The 24,488-nt window shown below is 37.9% G+C and overlaps 1 long non-coding RNA gene across 1 annotated transcript; it reads right to left on the reverse strand.

The window, feature by feature from the left end:
• Positions 1–5,900: 5,900 nt before the first annotated feature.
• LOC118843951 lies at positions 5,901–24,421 on the reverse strand. Its single transcript, XR_005009945.1, has 3 exons — positions 24,292–24,421; positions 6,162–6,225; positions 5,901–6,062 (listed from the first exon to the last, which is right to left on the reverse strand). It is a non-coding gene; the product is annotated as an uncharacterized LOC118843951 (long non-coding RNA).
• Between the last annotated feature and the right edge of the window lie 67 nt (positions 24,422–24,488).

Raw genomic sequence — 24,488 nt, forward strand, 5'->3', positions numbered from 1 at the left:
AAGGCCGCCATTTTAAAATATCAGTATTCTTCTGATGATGCTATATTGTTGAGAATGCTAGTCTTTTAAATAATTAAAGTTGGCAACAGAGTGACATAGTAGGCAATCCAAGATTGGGGAGAGTAAGCCATAGCATATTACAGATTAAGAATTACAGAAGTGAAGAGGCATGAAAGAGATTAATAAAGACAAGTATAACTACAGAAGGAGGTAAGTAGGTCTTGTAGTTCGAGCGAAAGATTACCAATGAATAGCTGGTATGCTCTATTTGCCTCCCTTCAATATCAAGACAATTAGAGCAAAGATACAACCATGTTAGATTGATCTCCTGTGAAGGACTTTATAAGAGGATATGGACAAGAGATACACACGATGAAGTCATGGGTGGGTTTCTATCTGCACTGTTGAAAGGAGTATTATGAGATCACAAATATATCCAAGTATTGCTGTATTAAAAAACTGGAATATAGCCAAAGGATAGAGACCAAGATGATAAGGGAATGGGGAACTGTTAGAAAAAAGTGAAACTGGTTGAAAGGACTGTATATGTTTGGCCTGGGGAAAAGAAAACTTAGAGAAGACATGATAGTTATGTTTAAATATCTGAAGACATATTATGTGAAAAAAGGAACAGACATTTTTTGTTGTTTGAACAATTGACCTAGGACAATTGAAAAGAAGTTGCATGAAGATAGATTATGACTCAATAATTAGGTACACTTTTCTAACAAAAAAGAACTGGTTACTTTAAAAAGCAATAAGTGAAATTTGTTGGACTAGAGTGTGTCTAATATGTCTACTAACTGTAAGATTCAGTGAGTCCATGAACTGGGATAGCAGTACATGAAAGTGAGAAATCAACCAAAGGCAATCTAAGTTGGAAAAGAGTAATCAAGTGAATGATTGGGGGCATGAACAGAAACAGAGGTAGCTTGCTAGAGCATGAAGATGTTAACGAGAAATTTGTTGGGAGAAGGAAAGCATAGGCACAGAAAGAAAAGAGTGAAATAATGGAATAGATTTTGTGTGTGTGTGTGTGTGTGTGTGTGTGTGTGTGTGTGTGATTTAGTGGTGGAATAACATACCAAAAAGTTGACATTCCAATTTCCAAATTACTATTTGGGGTAAGTACATTTGAGATAATTTAAAAGTATTCTATTTAATACCTTGATTTTCTCTTTACTGTCATACGTTGTCCTAAGGCAAATAATAGTTTATTCAGGGCTATTTTTCTTGAAGAATAAAACAATATAAGCACGGTGATTGTCTCTGACCTTGTTTGACCATCACAAGTTTCCACTTAGCTAGTGAGTCACATTTGTCTTTAATTCAATTTCCATGCAAATACACATGGGTGTGAATTCAAGCAAACATTTTCCCAAAATTTGTAAAAGCTTTGTGAAACCCCAAACACATTAAGAGTTGCAGGGGTTTTACAAAACTCAAAACCAATCTCCAAAGCCTATATAACACAGTGGTTTCCACTACACATGCCTCAAAAGCCAGACTTTTACTAAGTCTGGGATTTGAGTGTATATTAGTAGTTTAGCAGTGACATCTAGTGGCCTATCTTTTCTTCACTTTAGAGGGAAATGATTTTTGACAACATATTTTTAACGTCATATTATCACATATCTAGAGGTTGAAGGGACCAGAGAGACCATCTAGTCCAACCCTCTCCTTCTAAAAATGTCTTTTTTTCCCCTTAGTGCCTAAGATGTTCTACTTCCACTCACCTTTCCAAACATTTTCTTCACAGATTATTATTGTTATTACACGTGAATGGATCTTGGAAGTCATTTGGTTTCCTATTGCCACCCCCTTCATTTTTCAGGTAAGGAAACCATTCCTCTGAGAAGTTGTAACTTATCAAAAAGGACCCAGCATCTGAGTCCTAAGATCTTGAAGTTAGTGACAGAGCTAGGAAAATGACCCATTGTGTTTTTCAATTCATTTCTTTGTTACCTTTCTTTATTATCTAGAAACTCAAAGATTGAAGAGCCTTTCCATGCTCCAGGCCCACAGAAAATCTGTTCCAATGTCCCAAATGCTGTTTTCAAGCACAGACTACTCTAAGCTATAGAATAACAGTGCATGGCTGACAAAAGCCAAATTTGATGAGTGTGGATATTTGGTATAGCAGTGGTTCAAACTTTTTGGTCACAGTACTCCTTTACATTTCTAACAATTATCAAGGAAACAACCCCCTCCAAGAGCTTTTGTTTATTTAAATCTATTGATATTTATTGCACTAGAAATGAAAACAATTTAACATTGTTATGAAAATAGTTTTGAGTTTGTGGGCCCTACAACATGGTATCTGGGACTCCCAGGGATCCCTGGACCACACTTTGAGAACTGTGGATCTATAGAAATGAAAATAATTAACATGCTGAACCTTGCATATCTTGTGCATATGAAGAGGTCAGGGAACCATATGAAGAGGTTAGTGAAACATATGCTTTTAGGGGTGCTCAAGACCCCAAAATACCAGCATGCCGGGTCCTGCTCTAATGAATTCGACTCAAGCCTTCTCACAGCCAAAGAAAGACAAAGTTTATTACAGGTTCGCCGTATCAGGTTGTCTTAAGAAATCTCACCCTTTGTGATGTTCATTTTCACAAGCAGACCAGATTGCAGCTGAGGTTCATGGAATCTGAGTCCCTTCATGGAGGCAGGATGAAACTTATACACACAAAGACTGTAGGAGGGATCTAGGGTGGTCCTAGGGTGATGGGAGGAGGGGTTTAGGGAGGGTCTTGAGAAGGAGCTTGATGGGACTGGGATGAGGTCAAACTCCAGGAACCAAGAGAATGGGATTAAGGGAGGGAAGTAGCTGAAGGCTACCTGGAGATAACAGACAATGTAGGGCTAGGCTAGTTTAAGGGTTAACAGATTTAGGCATAGACACTTTGAGAGGATCAAGGGTGGAAACTAGCCAGACAATGCAGGGCTAGGCTAGGTTAGCTAGGTTAAGAGTAACCTGGCCTAGAGATTTGGGCCTAGCCATAATGAAACGCTTATGGCCTCAGGCAAATGCCTCATCCAGTGGGAAGATTCTAGGGGAGTTCAATCTAAACCTCATCACATGTATGCAGTGCATTGTGATTAAAGGAGAGTAGAAACATGTACCAATCCCTGGATATTTAAGCCTTATGGAGCAGTGATTAGAATGCTGACTTGGGGGCCAAGAAGCCCTGGGTTCAAATACTACTTAGACATAGCTCTGTGGCTTGGGACAAATCCTGTCTGTGTCTCAGTTACCTTATCGATAAAATGAGGGGGTTGGACTTCATATGGTTTAACATCCCTTCCAACTCTAAATCTATGATACCTTGTACAAATTACATAACACCTCTAGCCCTTAATTTCCTTACCAATTTAAAAAAAGAGATTGGATTAGGTATTCTAAAGTTACCTTCCATCTCTAAAAGCCTAACAATTCTAGGATTTTCACATTTTGTTTAGATATCAATAGTAAATTTACAAAATGTGTTAGAGGATGAAATCATTTTGGTATAGTACAAGAACTGTAGCAAAATCTGAACCTGTCCTGAAAGATATATATTCAAATCCTGAAGGTTGATTCAACATTTATTACCTTACCATATTGAAGGATGAGAGCTAATGGTGGGGGAGAGTAGCTAAGTTCTATAATGGGGTTTTAGTGTCATGGATGCCTTTGGGAATGTGATGAAGCCCAAGGATCTCTCCTCAGACTAATGTTTTTAAATGCATAAAACAGGATTACAAAGGAAACCTTTTTATTGAAATACTGTCATCAAAATTTTCTTTAAAAAAAAAAAGCTCAGGGATCCCAGATTTAAGAATTCTTGTTTTAGCACAAAAACCTTCTGATATGACTGGGGTATTTTTCTTCCAATATATAATTCCCATTAATAGTAATGGGACATATGATAATAGATTCATAAGATGTTAGAAATAGAAGAGATCTTAAATGTTATTTAGTCTAGCCCCTGTATTTCACAGCTGAGGAAACTAAAACCCAAAGTGTCAAGAGATTTATCCAAGGTCACACACAGTTAGTTAGAGCCTTGGGACTCAAGCTAACTCCTAGTCCTGGGCCATTTCTATTAAATCTTAGTAGACTGCTAGAATAAAGCCTAAAATACCTTCCCTTCCCAGGATTCAATCCTCCACATTTCCATCTTTATCTCTACTAGACATAAAATGTCCATGATTCCAGTAAATAGTAACAGGGGATGGTGAGTACTAAAAGAGGGTAGAGCCTTCAGGGCTTTTGTGATCCTTTTAAATGTACCAAGTGCGTTATTAGATATTCAAGAAGCAGGCAATAGGTGCGGTCTTAAACAGGTGAAGAAAGGATTTGTAAATTGAAAAAGGGCAATTGGAGAAAGAAGCATAATTACAGCAAGAAAATAAGTGTGCCAGTTCCATTTCTATTATTACAGTAATAGTTTGGGATAGAGAAGAGTCTCCATTTGGCCTGTGCTGGGAATGTTACAGTGCAGAAGAACAGGAATTGGCTAACACTAGTGAAACAATGCTCTGTCTCACACCTAGCTAATTTTGCACCTGAGGCTAGACTATACTATTTCTCTGCCCTATTATGATGGAATGGCATGCCTGAAATAATAAAGAGAATGTATCAATTTTCTGTGCCCCCTTTAGGCATCCAAAACCAAGACCCCACCTACCTTGTACTTGTTACAGTTCTGACTATACACTGAGAAGTTTTTGTATTTTTGATGTTTTAAATCTGGATTGTGATTTCACTGGTATTTGGATTACTTGTTTGGAAACTCCCTTCCCTGTGGCAGTTAGTCCATTCACCAATAACTTATAGCCTTAAAGAGTTCCCTGAGGTATGGGATTTAGCCACATTCATAAAGTTAGTGTTTCAGACAGGAGACCTGAACCCGCATCTTAACTGCAGTGGTTGCTCGCTATGTACTAGGAAGCATTCTCTGGCTTGCCTAAACTTCTAGAACCACTTAATTATCATGTGTGGGATGGGAAGTCATTTCTTTAAATTAGGAATAAATTGAGGAGGGAAATCAGCTACTTGCTCACATAAGGCATATTGGTGTCACAATAGTACCCAATGATGTATTGGGATGCACACTGGCAAAGGCATGACCAAAGACAGAACATAGAAACAGGAGAAAGGCAAGGTAGAGGGACCAAGAAAATGCTGTGATTCTTCACACATACAGACATACCTCATTGCTTCGCGTTATTGTGCTTCACAGATACTGTTTTTATAAATTGAAGGTCTGTGGCAATGCTGCATCAAGCAAGCCTATCAGCCCTATTTTTCTAATAGCATGTGTTCATATCATGTCTCTGCCATATTTTGGTGATTCTCACATTTCAAACTTTTCATTATTATCATATATGCCAAGGTTATCTGTGATCAGTAATCTTTGATATTACTATTGTTAATTGTTTTGGGGCACTATGAACCATACCCAGATGAAACAGCAAACTTAATTGATAAATGTTCTGTGTGTTACAACTGCTCCCCCAACCAGCAATTCCTGTCCCTCTCTCTCTCCTCAGGTCTCTCTATTCCCTAAGATACAATATGGATATTAGCCCAATTCATTACCCTTTAATAGCCTCTTAGTGTTTAAGTGAAAGGAAGAGTGGCAAACTTCATTGCTGCCTTATTTTAAGAAATTGCCACAAACACCCCAACCTTCAGCAACTACTACCCTGGTCAGTCAACAGCCATCAACACTGAGGCAAGACCCTCCACCAGAAAAAAAAAATTAAGAATTGCTGAAGGTTCAGATGGTGGTTAACACTTTATAGCAAAAAAGTATTATTTAATTAAAGTATGTAATTTTTTAGACATAATACTATTTCATACTATAATATAGTATAAACATAACTTTTATATACACTGAGAAATATTCACTTTATTGCAGTGGACTGGAACCAAACCCACTATATCTCAAGAGGTATGCCTGTATTTCATAGCACTGCTAAGCTGCCAGAGCACAGTTGATGATTGTGGCTAGGCATTACAAGCTGGGCAGAAAAGGTTTTTCCCTCCGGTGTCCAGAAGAGTGCATCTGTGTCAAAGAGAAGAAAAGAAATCAGTAGTTATTCAACAGTTATATACATCATCCTGTGTTATTTGTAAAAAATGGAGTTAAAGGAAAAGAACCTACCATCTTCATCACGGTTTCATTATTTAATGTGAACTATAGGACCATGAGTTCTGCAACTGAAGACCTACTTGGATACAATGTAATAAAAAGGAACATTTAATTTCAAACCAAATATTCATGATTTTTGTATCACTTACTTACACTCCCACTGACTAATGGTATGAAGAATTGAGAGATGACTCCATTTAATTATATCCACTTTGGAATAGAGTTCAACTATGTAAATACTTTTATTATCTCAAGAGTCTAATATTTCCACAACCTTCCTATTTTCCAGAGGATATAGTCCACATTCATTCACAATCTGGCCCCAAGCTCCTTTTGGCCTTCTTTCTCTCCTTCCACACACTAGTCGTCCACCTTGGCTGCGCTGGTTTATTTGCTATTCCCTAAGCACCCCCTACTTCCTGTTGCTAAGCTTTTGCTCTTATTTCTTCCTCTTAGCCTCCAATTTCACTCCGCCCCGCCCCACTTCCTCCTCATCTATCTAAATCCTACACTGATGTCATGGACACATAACGTGGGAATTAGAAGACTTGGGTTCGAATCTCAGCTCTATTGCTTACTACTTATGGGACTTGGAGAAAAGTATTTAACCTCTCTGAATTTTAGTTTCATTATTTGTAAAGAGGACGCCACATATACTTCAAAAGGTTGTTATGAAGATCAAATGAGAGAATGCCTTGGAGATGAATGTCTTGCCTTGTGTGAGGGATGGGGAGGAGTTGGTGAGAGAGCTCCGGCCTTCACTAGGACTTTACAGGACTCTCTAAGTTCCTTTGAGTTCCACTTCAGGACTCCTTGGGGCTGGTCTCTTCTCTGGGACTGGTGAAGTTTCAAGTTATCTTTGAGTCTTGAGTCAGATTCCAGCTTGGAGAGAGAAGATGGAAGAATCCAACCCCATTTCAGGTTGTTGAAGGAAAAGACTCTAGGAAGACATGAGAGGAGTGGGCATTCTCCATCATAATTTCTCCTTGGGTGAGATTCAGGACACTATTCTCATTGAGCTAAATTACCTTGCTCTCAATGGGAGAGCTCTTCTATTCTGTTTCATTTGGTGTATGTTCTCTGATGTATACCTTCTCTGATTTCTGTTTTGCTATGATTTGGATAAATGGGTTTCTTTGCTATTCTCTGTGTATGTTCATTATGAAACTGCCATTTAGTGGGAAGAGAGTCAAAACTTGGATACAGAGCTGGGGTTCTGCTTCCTATGCAAAATGACAAAGCAAAATTAGAAGGAACTCAGTCATAATCCCTATTTGAACAATGTTTAAAGAAGCAGCTAGGTATGCTTTTAGTCTGCTACCCTCTCTTTTTCTGAGGAGGGCAGAAGTTTGGCCCCTAGTCCCAACTTCCTGCTTCCTGTCCTGGCAGAAATTATAGTCTCCTCTGGAGAAAAGTTGGGGGGGGGGGAGGAAAAAGAGACTAAAAATGTTTATTCTGTCTCCACAGTACCCTTGTAACACCTGGGCCTACCTTCACATGTGGGGTCCTCTCCTGTTGCTACATAAGATCTTTCCTGAATAATTAGATTCAATTCAATTCCCAAAACCAAACCATCTGTTCCTGCTCTAAAGACCTATAGTAATTACTGTCTGCACATGTCATTTGGGAATTTATTGTGTACCATCTTGTGGCAATACTTCTATTATTCTCTTGAACTTTTATTTAAACTTTTTTTTTAATGCAGAACAGCTTTATTTCTTCCCAATTAGGTAGTATGCCTTCCTACATTTCGTATTTCTATATATACACCCCTGCCCAAAGCAAAATGTCTTGCATATATTAGGAGTTCAATAAATGTTCATCAACCTGACATAATATCTCTTCTGTGTTTTTCATTAACATTCCATGTACTGTATTAATGCTGATTTCATTTCAATTCAATCCTCCAAAAATTTGTGCTAAAACACTAAGTTGGCCTGTAAGAAAGACACCAAAATGACTAACTGCAGTCCCTGTTCTCATCTTCTTTTGGGAGTAAAAGCAAATAAAATAATTATATCATAGATTTAGAACATGGAAGAACCTTAGAGATCATCGAGTCCAACCTTTTCATGTTAAAGATGAAAAAAATGGGACAGTAGAGGAGAAATGACTGCTCTTAAGACTATGTAGAAAGTCATGGAATAGGGATTTGGACCTCAGTCCTCATATGCCAATTCAACTGGTCTTTTCACAAGATCCTTCAGCCTTTCAATGCAGGCCTAACTAAAAAGAAACGTAGTAGTTGTATGTATGATATTTGAACTTTTAAGAGATCCAGGTCCACTGACTCCACGTCCAGCTAAAATAACTTATAGTTATGTAGTGCTTGAAGGTTTATAACATATTTTTCTCACAATAACCCAGTAAGATACATAGTACAAATGTCATTTTCTCCATTTTATAAGATGAGGACACTGAAGTTCACAGAAATTAAGTGACTTTCAGAGCACACGATTTTTCACACAGGGCTTGACATATAGTAGGTGCTAAATAAATGTTAGTTAACTGGCTCACTAACACAGAATTACTAAATGTCAAAGCACTCATACAAACCCAGGGTTGTAGCTCAAGAAGAATGATACCCTAAACAGAATGATGGCTTTGAAGTCAGAGGACGTGGATTCAAATGCTGTCTTCTTAACTAATACTTTTGAACATGTGTAAGTCATTTGATTCCTCCAAGGCTGTTTTCTGATCAGTAAAAATGAGAGGGTTGGATTAGACAGATTGTAAGGTCCCTTTGAACTTTAAATCTATGCTGCTATGGTTCCTGACTTCAAGTTCAGAGCTACTCTAAAATGAAGAATGTGAAAGTAGATGAGGTATCACATACACCAAAAAATTCATAGCAAAACTTTAGCAAAGAACTTGAAATGATTTTTTTCCCATTGATTAAGGAACAGCTAAATAAATTGTAGTACATGGATATAATGGAATTATACTAAGACAAAACAAATATGACCAATTCAGATAGGTATAGGGAGACTTTTATGAATTGATACAATGAGATTTAAGTATTATAAGGAAAACTACAAACATAACTATAGCAATGAAAATGGAAAAGAAACAAAAAAGAAAAGGGAACTGATTATAACTATAATGAATGAGACTGGCTCAGGAGAGGTGAGGAAAAAATGTATATCCCTCCCTTCTTTGCAAAGGTGGGGGATAATGGGTGTGGCATATTATATATACTGGCAGACTTGGTTGATGTCTTGCTTAATTCTCCTGAACTGCTATTTCCCCTCTTTTTTTTTTTTATTCTCAGTTAAAAGGCATAGTTCACTGGATAAGGGAGAAAGTACAGGATATATTTGGAAATTAAGGTGTGTGAGGCCAATGAGTAAACGAAAGATCTTTCCCACCCATTCAATAGGGCTCAGGTGGGGCCAACAAAGGGAGGCCTGATTAGAGGCAGGCCCACACCCTTTCATTAACTAGATGTGAGGCCCCAGGCCCACACCCTTTTGCTAGTTAAGCTGATGTGGGTGTAAAGCCCTCAGGGCCCTAAGAGGAGTTGCTAAACCAGAGCCAGTGGTATGTGCACTGAGTTCTAGTCAATCAGATGTAGGCTAGGACTGTATTAAAAAAAAAAGCCTAGAACTGAGAGCAGCAGAGTAGGGGAACTAAGAGCGGCAGGATTCAGAAGCAGACAAAAAGAGGACCTTGAGGCAAGGAGAGCTACAGCAATCAGAATTCAGAGTCTACAGAAGAGAGTGCTGAGTGGAGAGTTAGGATTCTTGAGTGATTGTTTACAGGAAGGCCCTAGCAGGGGGTAAGGTTACAGGATGACTTGGCTCCTTGCTATAATATTGTGTTATAATTTCCTTGTTGCTACATTGCGGTGGGCTTACTGGCTTTGGAATATCATTGCTACTATATGGAATTGGAATTACTGGCCCTGGGATTGGATTCTCTCATGTCTAAATAAATGTTATACTTCCTCAGCCATCTACCTAGAGAATTTCTTATACTTGGCGATTCTGAGCCATTCAGGCATGTTCATAGTCATCCTCGAGTTCATGAATCTTGCCTTACTGATATAAGGTGATAAAAAAGTAAAAGATATTTTTTTTCAAGTGGATTAGGTACAAAGTGCTATGAGAGTTTATAGGAAGAAAAGTATCACTCTGGGCTGGGAGCATCGGGAAAAATTATACAGAGAAAGTGGAATTTCAGTTCGGCTTTGAAAGATAATAAGCATGCATAATAAATTCTTATCTAGCAAGGTAAAAAAAGGTTATTTCAATGAAACAAAAATTTAGTATCGCTGAGAATTATCATGGGTTTCAATAGATTGCCAGCTTTTAATGAATTAGAATGCAATAACATATATAAACCCAATTCTCATAATTTAATCTTTCTCATATGATTTAGGTAATGTGTCAGCCTGGGACAAAGCCAAGATGATGGAGAAAAGGCAGAGACTCCCCTTAACTCTCCCCGACATCCCTCTGAACAACTACAAATAATGCCCTAAAACAAATTCTGAAGTGGCAGAAACCACAAGAGGACAGGGTAAAAAAATTTTCCAGCTCAAGACAAATTAGAAGGTCAGCAGGAAAGGCATGTTGCACCAGGGCAAGAATGGAGTACAGTCTAGCATAGGCCTCACCACTTCAGACCAGGCCTGGGAATGATTGAATCAGCAGTGGCAGTAGCAGTGGCAGTGGCTATTTCCAGAGATCTCAGCCCACAGATGGTAAGGGGGTTGAATAACTGGTCAAAAAGAAATTACAGGGGTTTCTTTGCTGGCACTGGGAGCAGGACTCTATTGCTTTGCCCATACTTCGATCCAAATTGCAGCCCTGGGATGAAAAAGAGCATTAGCACAGCAGAATTTGTGGTCACTGTGGAGGGGGGACCCTCCTCATGGTTCGATGGCAAAAAAAAAAAAAGAGTGCTTGTGGTCACTCACAGACTAGAATACACTCCAAGAGAGTAGTAAATATAGCTCTCCCTAGATCATACTACCTTGGAAGAACTGAAAGCTTACTGAGCCCCAGAATTAGCTCTGAAAAGAGCTGTACAAAATACCTGAAGCTTGGGACAGTGCACCTTCCACCCTAGAAGCAGAGCCCAACTTTAGCAAAGAGTTAAAAGTTAAGAAATAGGCTAGGAAAATGAGCAAACAAGAGAGAGGAAAAAAAACCTGATTATGGAAAGTTACTGTGGTGAGAAGGAAGATTAAAACACACACTCAGAATGAGTGGTTGGATTAGACAGATTATAAGGTCCCTTTGAACTTTTAATCTATGCTGCTATGGTTCTTGACTTCAAGTTCAGAGCTACTCTAAAATGAAGAATGTGAAAGTAGATGAGGTATCACATACACCAAAAAAAGACACAGACAACAAAGTCAAAACTCCTACATCCAAAGACTCCAAAAAAAATTTGAAATGGTCTCAGGCCAAGGAAGAATGCAAAAAGAATTTTAAAAATCAAGTAAGAGAAGTAGAGGAAAATTTGGGAAAAGAAATGAGAGTTATGCAAGAAAATCATGAAAAATGAGTCAACACCTTAGTAAAAGAATAGGTTAGATGGCAAAATACAAAAAAGAGAAGAATACCTTGAAAAGTAGAATGGGCCAAATGGAAAAGGAAGTACAAAAGCTCACTGAAAAAAATAATTCCTTAAAAAATAAAATTCGACAAGTGGAAACTAATGACTTTATGAGATCATCAAAAAACAATAAGGCAAAACCAAAAGGATGAAAAAAATAGAAGACAATGTGAAATATTTCACTGGAAAAACAACTGACCTGGAAAATAGATCCAAGAAAAATAATTTAAAAATTAGTGGACTACATGAAAGCCATGATCAAAAAAAAGAGCCTAGATATCATCTTTCGAAAAATTATCAAGGAAAACTATCCTGATATTCTAGAAGGTAAAACAGAAATCGAAAGAATCCACTGAATACCTCCTGAAAGAGATTCCAAAATGAAAACTTTCAGGAATAGTATAGCCAAATTCCAGAGCTCCCAGCTCAAGGAGAAAACACTGCTTTGCAGCCAGAAAGAAACAATTCAAGAACTGTGGAGTCGCAGTCAGGATAACACAAGAATTAGATGCTTCTACATTAAAGGATCGGAGGCCTTGGAATATGATATTCCAGAGGGCAAAAGAGCTAGGATTAAAACCAAGAATCACCTACCCAGCAAAACTGAGTATAATCCTTCAGGGGAAAAAGGGAATTCAATGAAATAGAAGACTTTCAAGCATTTCTGATGAAAAGACCAGAGCTGAATAGAAAATTTGACTTTCAAATACAAGACTCAAGAGAAGCATTAAAAGGTAAATAGGAAAGAGAAATCATAAGGGACTTATTAAAGTAGAACCGTTTACATTCCTACATGGAAGAATGATATAAGGGCACAGGGTGAGTTGAATATGAAGGGATGATATCTAAAAAATCAGATTAAGGGGTGAGAGAGGAATGTACTGGGAGAAGGAGAAAGGGAGAGGTAGAATGGGGTAAATTATCTCAAATAAAAGAGAGCAAGAAAAAACTTTTACAATGGAAGGGAAGAGGCAGGGAGGTGAAAGGGAATGAATGAACCTTATTCTCAGCAGATTTGGCTTAAGGAGGGAATAATATACACATTCAATTGGGTATGGAAATCTATCTTACCCTACAGGAAAGTAGGAGGGAAAGGTTAAAGAGAGGAGGGGATGATAGAAGGGATGGCAGATTTAGGGAAGGGGTAATCTGAAGCAAATACTTTTGAGGAGGGACAGGGTCAAAGGAGAGAATAGAATAAACAGGGCAGATAGGATGGAGGGAAATATAATTAGTCTTTTACAATATGACTATCACAGAAGTGTTTTGCATGACTACACATGTATACCCTACATCAAATTGCTTGTCTTCTCAATGAGGGTGGGTGGGGAGGGAAGAAGGGGGAGAATTTGGAACTCAAAGTTTTAAAAATGAATTTTAAAAATTGTTTTTACATGCAACTGGGAAATAAGGTATACAGGCAATGGGGAATAGATATCTATCTTGCCCTACAGGAAAACAGAAGGGAAGGGAATAAAAGAGGGAGGGGATGTTGATAGAAGATAAGGCAGATTGGGGGAAGGGGTAATCAGAAAGCATGGCATCTTGAGGACAGGGGAGGGGAGGGATGGGGAGAAAATTTGGAACTCAAGATCTTGTGGAAGTAAATGCTGACAATTAAAAAGAAATTTATTAATAAAAAAGATTACAACTTCCTAAAGAAAAAAAAAAGGTAAACAGGAAAGGGAAATCATAAGGGACTTAATAAGGTTAAACTGTTTATGTTACTATATGGGAAATGTGATACTTTTAACTCCTAAGAACTTTTTTATTATTAGAGCAGTTAGCAGGAGTATACATAGACAGAAAGCTCCAGTGTGTGAGTTGCATATCATGGGATGATATCTAAAAAAAAAAAAATTAAGGGGTAAGAAAGAGGAATGCACTGGGAGAAAGGGAAAGGGAGAGGTAGAATGGGGTAAATTATCTCAAATAAAAGAGGCAAGAAAGAGTTATTACAGTGGAGGCAAAGATTGGGGAGGTGATAGGGAACACTTGAATCCTAATCTCATCAGAATTGGCTCAAAGAGGAATAACATACATACTCATTTGGGTATAGAAATCTATCTTACCCAATAGGAAAGTAGGAGGGGAAGGGGATAAAAGGAGGGGGTAGATTGGGGCTGACAGAAAGGCTGGCAGAGTGGGGGAGGCAGTAGTCAGAAGCAAAACCCTTTTGAGGAGGGACAGGGTAAAATGAGTGACAGAATAGAATCAAAGGTGGGGGGGATTAGGATGGAGGGAAATACAGTTAGCAATCATAACTGTGAAAAAAAATTTTTTGAAGCAAGTTTCTCTGATTAAAGCCTCTTTTCTCAAATATATAGAGAACTGAGTGAAATTTATAAAATAAGAGCCATTCCCCAATTGATAAATGGTCAAAGGATATGAGCAGTCAGTTTTCAGATGTAGTAACCAAAGCTATCTATAGCCATATATAAAAAAATGCTGTAAATTACTATTGATTAGAGAAATGTAAATAAAAACAATTCGGAGGTACTACCTCACACCTATTAGATTGGCTAATGGGACAGAAAAGGAAAATGACAAATGTTGGAGTCGATGTTGGAAAACTGAATTAATTAATTGTGAGTGAATTAATGTACTGTTAGTGGAGTTGTGAACTGATTCAAACCTTACACAGAGCAATTTGGAACTATGCCCAAAGAGCTATAAAACCATGAATATGGTTTGACCTAGCCAATATTAGATCTATATCCAAAAATAGATAAAAAACAAAAAGGAAAAGGATCTATATGTATAAAAATATTTATAACAGCTCTTTTCTAGTTGGCAAATAACTGGAAATTGAGGAGATGCCCAACAACTGGCGAATGGGCTGAAAAAGTTGTGGTATATTATTGTGATGTGCTATAAGAAATGATAAGCAGAATGCTCTCAGAAAAACCTGGAAAGACTTACATGAACTGATGCAACATGAAATGAGGAGAACAAGGAGAACATTTTACATAGTAACAGCAATGTTGTGAGATGATCCACAGTTAAATACTTTGCTATTCTCAGCAATACAATGATGCAAGACAATTCTGAAGGATGTATGATAAAAAATGCTATCCATTCCCAGAGAAAGAATTGATGGAGTCTGAATATAGATTGAAGCATACTTTTTAAAATTTTATTTATTTTTCTTGGGTTTCTTTTTTGTTTCTTTATATATATTTTACAACATGGCTAGTAAGAAAATATGTTTTGCATGACTACACATATATAACCTATATCAAATTGCTTGCCTTTTCACTGGACTAGGAGGGAGGAAGAGAATTTGGAACTCAAAATGCAAAAAAAAAAAAGAATGTTAAAATTGTTTTTATATGTATTTGGGGAAAAATAAAATAGTAAATGAATAGTTTGAAATAAAAAAATAGATAATAGGTCAGGATCTTTTAGTATCTTATATTATTTTATTATTTTTAAAGTGTGGAAGTTCTAGTTACTATAAAATTCTGGTTAATTGGGCATGAGATGATAAAGAGTTTTTTTTTTTTTAGTTCAAGAATTACTGAATTGACATTTTTCTTTCAAAACTAAAACACTGACACTTGCCTCAAACAGATGTCTCTGGTATAGAATGGAAAATCATTGTAAGATATGATGTTTCATGGGTGTACTTCTAGTTGAATTTTTTAATGAAACTAATCAAAACCCATACTCACAAGGGAGCAAGGTGGGGTTTGCTATAGAGGTAAAAAGATAAAAAGGAAAGGGAATTTGCGTTCCCCTCTTTTTTCTCTGTTTCTCACAAAGTCTTTCACCACAGACCTCTTATTCTTGACCAGTCATGGTGAAACGCTGGAGTGAGATGACAAAAGGTGACTTAGGTTGGAGCAAGAGAGGACTATTCCAAGAGAGATCAGTGTTCTGATACCTGGCTAGGGTAGCCTTACCTAACAAGTGCATAAGACTGAAACTGAGGATACTAGATTTTCCTATAATTCCATCACTGTATTCAGAGATTTTTTTTTCAGTCTAATAATTTTTCCTTCCCTAATAATGCCCTATGATACGCTCTTAGTTTAATTTTACTTGCCAACTGGTAATACATTGCAATAAAATCCTGGTTTCTCTAATCCTTTGCAAATGAGAACAGGAAAGCTTGAGAGAATTAAGGCTTATGAAGAGGGGAAAAAGAGGCTTAAACAGATAGACTAGCTCTATTCCAATATACTACTTATAGAAAGATTTTTCTAATTGTGATAGAAAAGAGTTTGATCAGGCTTCTAAGGTTGGGGGCAGGGAAGGGAAGGCAGTAAAAAGCAATACAATTTTAACTTGACCTGATTAGGCATTTTTAAAAACATAATAAATACCATTGAAATAACAATTCTTCCAGAAGAAACCCATTGTTTTTTCTTTTAGTATTTAAAGTTTCTTTCACAATACTTGCCACCTAACAATGTCTTGTGAATACTAAAATACTTCTGAACACCTAAGAGAAGGAGTAAATGCTGTGCTGATAGTTTTTGTGAAAGAATCTAGATGTTATCAGACAAGAACTCAGTTACTATACAGGCTATGGGTAATAATTTTAAGAACTATATAGGTCTGATCTCACATGTCTAGGAACATACAATGGAAGATGGACATTTAAGCTGAGTGCACATGTACAGCTGAAAGATTTAAAACAACAGTGAGGAGTCATAGAGGGTGCCTTGTGAAAATCTGTTGTTTCATCCAACAGCAATGTGACTGCCCTTTCTATAGAACGAGCCAAATGGTATGTCTTACTTGTGAAGAGAGTTGAGGGATTTGGTTTAATTTTTCAACAATGAAGCACAAGAAGTTCTCCCTGTTCAGCACTGGTCCTATACCTTTGGGTCCTGCTTTTGTTCTATGTGTATCATTTGAAATTGAACATATACAGAGGGAGCAAAAATATGAAGCACTACAAAATTCTGAGTCTGACCAGGAGATGAGTGAGATCATTCTCTTCTCTTGGCTCTGTCACTATTTTTGCTACCTTGGGTAAGTCACATATCTCAGTTTTAGTTTGTTCATCTGTAACATGAGGAAGTATGACAAGCTAACCTCACAGTTATTCCAATTCTCTGATTCTACAGTTTGCTCTTAAAAATGACAATCAGGATAGAACTAATGATAGTGGAATTATTTCCTAGATTTTTCAGAGTTAAAAAAATTACAAATATCTTCTTAATTTTGACAAAGAACATGACATTCAAAAGAGTTAACCAGTAACACTGCATCACACTAATCTGAAACTTAGTCTAAAATAGAAATTTGATGAAATATTTGCAAATCAAATGAGATAATTGTAAGCCTGAAAGCTTTATAAATATCACCTATTATTATTATCATTTAGTCTTTATCATTCATAAATTCAATAAACACTTATTAAGCATCTACTTTGTGTAAGTTACTCTGCTTCATGCTAAGGATCCAAAGGAAATAGTCAATTAAACATTTATTAAACACTTTCCATATGCCAGGTAGTGTACTAAGTCCTGGAGATACAAAGTAAGGTAAAAGAAAGGCACTGTTCTCAAGGAGCTCACAATCTGGGGGGGGGGGGGGGGATGGGACGGACAATATGCAAACAACTATGTACAAATAAGCCACATACAAGATAAATTTCAAAGAATCAACAGAAACTTCAAAGAGCTTATGTTCTCAGGGGTCGAGGAGGTTCCCAAGGGAGTGGTGGTGGATACAAATATAAAAGCAAACATAGTACAACCTGCACTGAGCCTTGAAGGAAGGCAAGGCTTCTGAGGTAGAAATGAGTAGAAAGAGTATTGTAGGCATGGGGACTTTTTGCTTGAGCAAATGCATATAAGTCAGAGATAGAAGGTTGACTTTGAGAACAGATATAATTCCAGCCATGCTGGAATGTCAAATGTTTAAAGAAGAACAACATAAAATAAGTCTTGAAGGTAGGTAGTGCAAGGCAGTTTAACATTTAAATATGTGAGATTTTGCATAGTTTTCCAGTTCTGTATATATACATCTTGTCTAGTCAAATATTCAGAAGGAATCTCAAAGGTAGTGAGCATACCTGATTCTTAATTTATATCCTTTCTGATGACAAACACATAAGGCAAAGTGCTGATGAAAGAACAGTGGACTTGTAGTCAGTAGATTTGTTTGGGACTGGAATTTGTACTCTTAACACTTATTGGCTGTAAAACGGTGGGGAAGAAACCATTCCTCTGCTGCGCAGTTTCCTCATCTATAAAATAGGAATATTTTTGTAAGGTACCATAATGTTCACACGTTGGCAGGTCAGATGCTGAAAGGGGCAGAAAAAGATAACTTTGGTGCATGAGATACTGTTAAAATCCATGTGTGAAAAAAATTGTTTTTTGTTAAATAAGATACAGACTAGCAGGACAACAGAGTAGAGGGCTGAGAGGACCTTTTCAAGGATAGAGAAATGACTAGGGATTCAGGGAATTGTGGGTATTGATTTATTCACCTATCTGTTTATCTCATTTGCTTGTGACTGTTTTTATAGTTCAAGAGGCAAAAACAAGGTGATTAGTCAAATAACTATATGGATACTATGGAATGACAATACAGGTTGTTGATTTCATAACCAACAGAAAAAAACATTTTTTAGTTTTATCTCATAAGGGACAGATGAGTCACTTGAGAACCATGAGAATCTCATAGAAGCCACTGGGTGTAGCAAAGAACTCAGCAGGACAGAAATTAATAAAGCAAGTGTTGTATGAACCTTCAACAGCAGAGTCAGTAGACAAGAAGGCAGCTGCTCTGCTGACTGGCTGGAGGAAGGCAGAAGTTCATTGGAAAAGTGCCATCTGTAAATTTGAAAGGGAAACACCCAGAAGTGCTATATGCTTTCTGTTGCCCCCTCACGTAACAGAAGGGAAAACCATAAAGTTCACTAAGAGTAGGTCATATTTGATTCAATAAACTAGTATCTTGTTGAGAGAAAAGCTTGCTGGCCTGATATTCAGTGCCCAGAGATCCATAATCTGGAGTTTTGTTGTAAGCTTGCTTTGCCATTAGAAGAAAGTGATTGGAAAACTCAGCATCCTTTTGATAGAAGAGTCGACCAAGCTGGTCTGCACTGCCCAGAAAGCCAATCTGACTTTTGTGGTTTAAGGGAACTGCTTATCATCTTGACAGTATAACATTTGCTCAGGGCCCTTTTAATGATAATGATGAGTAAAAACAGCTCATTAGTGCTTCATCAGTTTGAGAGTAAAAGAATAAATTTGCCCACCAGGAGAGCAGTGAGGGCCAGAAGGGAAACAGCAGAGAAGTGACTAATGTGGTGCAGATTCTACATGAAGGGATCAAAGACTTGCAAAGGGCTTGCAGTCCAGAATTGTTAGTTGCTCCAAGAATGTAAGTTGTTCTCAAACATGTCTCCCTGCTAATTTTCTATAGGTATGTATCTATTCTCCCCCAAGGATACTGGAAACATTAAAATAACGCAGTTATCTAAGTTAACTAAGTTATCTAAGCTTATTGATTACTTCTGAATTGCTTTATATTGAATAACTGTGGTGTGTTGATTATTGCTTTTGCATTATCGTAAAATATTTTATGTTTAAGTGCTAGTGGAATTATTCTGATTGATTTTGTACAGATGGGAAGCATACCACTGGGGGCTCTAGAACTATGACGGTAACCTTAGACCCCCATGACAGAGTTACCCCTAGGATCTTGAGATTGAATTGTAACCATGGGGTTGTGGCTGTATTCTGGGAACCCAGATCTTCCAGGCTGAGTCTGGGTGAATTTGCCAACTTTGAGAGGATGGATAGATGTGATCTGTGCCAGAGGCTACACAATTGTGGAATAACCCCAGGCATAGGCCATGGAAATGTTACGCTACCTTTACGATAAATACATCTGGATAGAGTTATAAGGAAATTACTTTGTAAACCTTAAAACACTGTGGTATTATAAAAATGTGCTATTATTATTGTAATAGCAACTGAATATTGATTGATTTCATTGCTCCTCATCTGAAAACTTCATCCCAGCTACCATGACAAAAACCATAGATGAGGCCAAACAGCAGAGTTAGAAATGGTTTTATAACAGTTTGTAACATTTTGTGGTCTGATTTATTTTCTCCATCAATGACCGTGAGGTCACACATGTAAACTCTTAACACTATAGTCTCCAAGGTGTGGCATGAGAACATACAAATGGTACTAAAGAAAATTAAGATGGGAAGAATAGCTGGATTAGGCCAAGTATGTGTACTTGGTTAAACAGGATGTACATGTTAGAGGTGACACAATTTTCACAGTTTTGAGGGATCTAACTCTGAAGGAAGAGAGGACAGTAAACACTTAGAAAAGCAACAATAAAATATAGTGTATTAATATAATTATTATTCTAAAATAATTACCTACCCATATACCTACTTTCCTATCTCCACAAAATTTTTTGTGAGAATAGTCTATATCATAAGATACTTCTATTGAAGGTTTGAGACAGAAGACAGATTTTCACAAGTTATATTTTATAGCTGCTTATTGTTGTTAAGTCATTTTTCAGTCATGTCTGACTCCTCATGACCCTATTTTAGAGTTTCTTGGCAAAGATACTGGAGTGATTTGCCACTTCCTTCTCCAGCTCATTTTATGGATGAAGAAATTGAGGCAAACAGGGTTAAGTGACTTGCGCAGGGTCACACAGCTAGTAAATGTCTGAGGCTGGATATGATTTCAGGTCTTCCTGATTCCAGGCCTAACACTCTATCCACTGTTCTGCCTAGCTGCCAGGGAATTCTATAGCAGACCACCTTATAGTCACACTACTAAATGGAAGGTGCACATAATGAAAAAAAAAACCTCACTGCTTATTTTCTGATTATACGAAAGCATTTAATTTGGCAGAACAGATTAAAATCTTAGGCTCTCCTATGAGGTATGTCTCATAGATTTGCCATACATGATTTCTTGAAAGATGTAACAATAGAAATAACTTCATTTTCTAGTCCTATGTAATATTGAGTCCTAGTAATATTGAGAGGAATAAAACAAGGAGACACAGGCTTGCTAAATATTCCCTATAGATCATAAGGTCTTTAGATGCTTCTGTTTATTAATGACAGTGTACTAATTGCATCAAGTTCTAAAAGGCTGCAGAATCTCCTCAGTGAGGTTCATAATCACACAAAAAAGTTCAAGAGTTAACTATACAAAAATAAAAAACTAAATGGATGAAAACTGCATGTTTTCCAGAATATTATGATTTGATAGACAAGCCATAAAGCAGGTACAACAGTGTTTGTTGGTAATATGATGCAGCCTACCTTATGCCTACTATATCCTCTTCATTGCTTCTTAAAATAACCTCCAATTTTGTTTCTTTAGAGAAAGTGACATTTCATTATTTGTAGCCATGATGCCATCATATAGTGTCACTGGAAGAATACTCATGTTAAAAAGTGGGCCTTTGTTCCAGGCAAACTTGGAGGCATTACATTTTGGAAAGGAAAATCACTGCAAATGGACAATGAACTGGACCCAAGAGTAAACAGGAGGAAGAGAGAATGTTGGATTGAATTTGTGAAATTGTTCAGTACTTGGAACAAAGGCTTACATTTTAAAATGGTATTTTAAAATTAGAATTCTTCAGGCATTTCAATCATATCCATCTCTGTGACTCATTTGGGGTTTTCTTGGCAAAGATACTAAGGTAATTTGCCATTTCCTTTTCCAGCTCATTTTACACATGAGGAAACTGAGGCAAACAGGATTAAGTGACTTGCCCAGGGTCACATAGCTAGTAAGTGTCTGAGGCCACATTTGAACTCAGGACTTCCTGACTCCAGGCCTGGTGCTCTATCCACTGTGCCACCTAGCTAGCTGCCCCCCAATGATGTTATACAACTATACTATGTGGCTACAAATCATGAAATGCCACATGTTCCAAAGAGGAAGGATATTTTGTGCAAAGCCACAGACGTGGCAGGTGGAATGTCATATATGGGAAGTAGGCTAATTTGGCTCACTCCACTCTGCATCTGCTGCTCTGCCCAGTTTCAAGTTCACAGAACAAGATGCCCCTCTCAGGATAAATTCATCACTTGGCTGCTAATTTAAGCTCTGATTGATACCATCTCCCTCACTGTCCTCTCCCCTCTGATTGGAGGGCAGAGCACCAAACTCTTTCCAGTGTCTTCCTTTATAAAGGGAAGAACCTGGACTTTCTGGCTCACTCCATTTTGCATCTGCTGCTTTGCCTGGTTTCAAGTCAACAGAACAAGATGTCTCCAAGCTGATTACCTCCGGTGTCCCATCTCTCCCTCCCCCTCCCTACTCATCCCTCCTTTTGTGTGTCGTCTCCCCTTTACATTGTAAGTGCTTTGCGGGCAGGTACTGTCTTTCTTTTTATTATTGTATCTCCACCACTTAAAATAGTGCCTGGCTTAATAAAGGTTTACTAGATTAGAATATATGGTGTGTGAAAAGAAGCAACCCATGGTCTGTCTGGAAAAACAGGTTGAAGCTAGACTGGCTTTAGATGACAAATGGAAGAGTTTGTATTTTATCCTGGAAGCAACAGCTACTGAAGCTTCCTGAGCAGAGGAATGGAACAATCAGATACACGCTTTATGAATTTCAAATTGGCAGCTGTGTGGAGGATGAACTGGAGAGTTGAGAGTTTGATGACTGAGAGGTTACTGAAATGAGACATTATGAGGACATGAATTAGGGCCCAGATGATAAGAATGGAGAGAAGATGATAGATATAAGAGATGCTGTGGAGAATGAATTGATAGGACTGTCAACAAGGATATAAGGGTTGAGGGAGAACTAAGAGTCAAGATACTGAGGAGACAAAGGCAAAAGCAAAACAGCCTCTGCCTTCAAAGAACTTACATTCTACTGGGGAGAGGAGAGAGGAACAACTTATGCACAGATAGGCAAATACAAAATAATTTCAGGGATGGGGATAAGGCACCTCTGAGCTTGTGAACCAGGGTGCGCTTGATAGAAATATGGAAGAGTAGAAGATAAGTTTAAGGGAAAGAACAGTTCTGTTTTGGACTTGCTGATGACAAGCTTTGGACTTGAGATGCCAATGCAACATACAGGAGGGAAGGCTTAGCAGTCACTTGCTGATGTAGTTCTGGTGGTGAAGAGAAAGATGAGGGAGAGATGTCAATCTGGGAGTTACCTACAATGATAACTGAACCCACGGGAGCTGATTAGAGCACCAAAGCAGTATGTAGAGGGGAGGGGATCCACACCTGATCTATGGTGTGCACCCACACATAAGGGGTAAGGACAAGGGATGCCAATCTTGATCCCATCCTGATGGTTCAAAGGAAACTGAAGCCCAGAGAGGCAAAAGACTTGCCTCATGTTGCAAAGGAAGTAAGGGACTGAGGTGTCAGGAGGCCCATACCTAGACCACCATTCTCACTTTACTATTAGGAGATCCCCTGTTTTCCAGGGCTAAGGCCCAGGACCCAAGCTGTGCCCTGAGCTTGGCATAACAACAATCCTTTGTGCTCACCCTCTGGATGAACTCAGCTGTAGCCAAATCCCAGAATTGTTTCTGTACCAGCACTATGTGGTCCCTGAGCTCAGACAAGCACCTGCAGGACCCATGTTCTGGTCATGAAGCACAGCTATGAATCAAACTTGTCTCATTGTTGCTGTTACCCCTCATTGTCAGGGCTACAGATGACTGCCTAACCATGGCTATATGAACTGAGATTTGGCCAAGCTAAAGCAGGTCTACTGCTAGAGGAGGCTCTGGCACATGTGTCTAGTTTTCCTCCAATGGAATAAAGAAAGCTTTCTGCTTATGACTACTGTTGGCTCTTTGTTTTTAATTTAATTTTTTAGAGTTAAACGTAGTTGTGATAACCTGGCTCAGTTCTTTGGTATTTTTAGCATTAACAGCAGTTGCATAACCTCTATGACTTTTTGGTCATTTATTTTCAGACTTGACACAGGACTCAAAATCCAGAGCTCTTTTCACTAAACTTTACTGACTTTGATTTGATGAATTTAATATTCTGATGACAATACTTTACAGAAATTTATTCTTTCAATGTCTTTCCAGTCATTTAAATTCTTGTGTCTGTTTCCTTATATGTAAGACGGGAGTGGGGGGAGGGGAATTGAAATAGACGATGTTTTAAATCCCTTACAGCTCCAGATACAGCGGAAAGGGCAATGAATTTAGTTTCAGGGAATCCAGGTGGTTCATGTCCTAGATCTGCCTCACAGTTACTTCACTTGTTTGGACTTCAGTTTCCTTTTCTCAGTAAAAAAAGGGGGTTATTCTCCTTCAGGGGTTCCTAATCTAGGGTCCGTGTATTCTCTAAAAATATATTTTGCTAAGTATATTTCAATAGAATTGCTTACCTATTTTTTTTTAAGAAGGGGTCCATAGGTTTCACTAGATTGCCAAAGAGGTTCATGACAAAGAAAGGTCGAGCCGCTGGACTAGATGACCTTTGAGCTCCCTTTCAGCTCTAAATTCGCGATCCTATGAACTCTACATTGCAAGAAGCAGCCCCGGAGTGATAAGCACAGGTCGACTAAAGAGTTATTTGAAAACTTATAAGGTATTTGAAAAAAAAAAAACCCACCTCTCGTCAAACAGATGATAGGACCAAGGTATTTGGCCTTGTTCTTAAACTGCATTATAAACTGCAGCATTTCAAAATCTGACATTTGACTCGTGTTATAAAGACAGGTGAGAGGTGAGCCTGATTCAGATTTTTCTGCTCCAAAAGTCCCGCCCCCAGGCAGAATCAAGCTAAGAAAAAAGTTTCATTGGCTCCGC

This window comes from Trichosurus vulpecula, chromosome 1 (assembly GCF_011100635.1).
Source record: "Trichosurus vulpecula isolate mTriVul1 chromosome 1, mTriVul1.pri, whole genome shotgun sequence".
NCBI lineage: Eukaryota > Metazoa > Chordata > Mammalia > Diprotodontia > Phalangeridae > Trichosurus > Trichosurus vulpecula.